Source organism: Symphalangus syndactylus, chromosome 4, assembly GCF_028878055.3.
Source record: "Symphalangus syndactylus isolate Jambi chromosome 4, NHGRI_mSymSyn1-v2.1_pri, whole genome shotgun sequence".
NCBI lineage: Eukaryota > Metazoa > Chordata > Mammalia > Primates > Hylobatidae > Symphalangus > Symphalangus syndactylus.
The window spans coordinates 64,700,505-64,702,351 of NC_072426.2; positions in this window are offsets into that span (position 1 = coordinate 64,700,505).

Consider the following 1,847-nt stretch of genomic DNA (forward strand, 5'->3'; position numbering starts at 1 on the left):
GGAGGGACAGCTGAGACCAGAACTGCTCACCAGTGTGGGAAAGAGAAGCAGCCCACTCCCATTCCCACCCCTTCCATTTTACAGATACCGTGGAGATGGGGGAGAGACCATTTCTATTTCCTAAATGGATGTGTTCCTGATAGGAATGCAGTGAGATTAAACTCACAGCACATTGTATTTTGCCTTAGTTAGAAGCAGAGCATATATTAACTGGACTCGTGGAAAACTTGTCAATGCTCGAACGAGGAAGTCTGATTAGACAAATCATGTAGCTTAATTTGAAAAGAACTCAAGGAAACACATCTGACTAAATGAATCAAAAGAGGATATGTCTGGGCGGGTGCGGTGGCTCACACCTGTAATCCAAGCACTTCGGGAGGCCTAGGCGGGCAGATCACTTGAGGTCAGGAGTTCAAGACCAACCTGGCCAACATGGTGAAACCCTGTCTGTACTAAAAATACAAAAATTAGCTGGGTGTGGTGGCCTGCACCTGTAGTCCCAGCTACTCAGGAGTCTGAGGCATGAGAATAGTTTGAACCTGGGAGGCAGAGGTTGCAGTGAGCTGAGATTGTGCCACTATACTCCAGCCTGGGCAAAAGAGCAAGACTCTGCCTCAAAAAAAAAAAAAAAAAAAAAAAAAAAAACATGTCTGTAGGGTGAGTGAGTAGGAAAGGGTTTGAGGATGGTGGTGGTACAAGACTGGAAGCTGAGAAAAACAAACTCCAAGTTTGCCCACTTTACACATTTTCCAGAGCCCTGGAACTGTTTTCATCCTTATTCTTGGTCTGAGTGGCTCCTTGGAAGTGGGAGGCGGCATGTCACAGCCTGCGGTCTGTTTGGGCACCAGTCCAATCTCCATTCACATCCTGTCTATTCCACTTACTAGCTGTGAGACTGTGAAATAGACAGTTCAGCACATCGATTAACACCTGCCTTAAAGGGCTGTTTGCAGGATCACAGGGACAAAGCCAAGGTGATTTTGTTGCTCAAAAGTGTTAGCTCCCCTCCTTCTTTCAATCCAGGGAAGATACTCTTCTAAGGTCACACCACTCAAAAGGCAATTTGCCCATCAGGCACGGTGGCTCACACCTGTAATCCCAGCACTTTGGGAAGTCAAGACGGGCAGATCACTTGAGGTCAGGAGTTTGTGACCAGCCTGGCTAACATGGTGAAACCGCTTCTCTACTGAAAATACAAAAATACAAAAATTAGCTGGGTGTGGTGGCAGATGCCTGTAATCGCAGCTACTCAGGAGGCTGAGGCAGGAGAATCTCTTGAACCCAGGAGGCAGAGATTGCAGTGAGCTGAGATCGCACCACTGCACTCCAGCCTGGGTGACAGAGCGAGACTCTGTCTCAAAAAAATAAAAAAGGCAATTTGCAGACTGTTGCTAGCCCAGGAACTGTTACTGGTTGAAGATGAGATAAGCAACTTGATCCAAGCTGTAAACAGGCACACTACTTCTTTGATGTATAAAGTCCACCAAAATAATAATAATAATGATAATAATAATAATAATAATAATAATGTCAGCTAATCTGGACGGTGTGTTTAGTGACCTAGTTGTTATATTCTGGTTGCAAGCGCCTTATCTCATTGTAGGCCAGTAATGAATATTTCATGAACAAGCACTTTGAGTAGCACTGTATCTAGAGATGCTGTAATAAAGACTAAGGACACAGCAACTAGCTCCTGAAGACAGAACTGTCTAGGTTCAAATGCTGATTCCACTGCTTAGTAATTCTGGGCAAGTTATTTACCTCCCTGTGCCTCAGTAACCTCATCTGTAGTATGAGCATATTAATAGTACCTCTGAGTTAATATATATGACACCTTTAGAACAGAG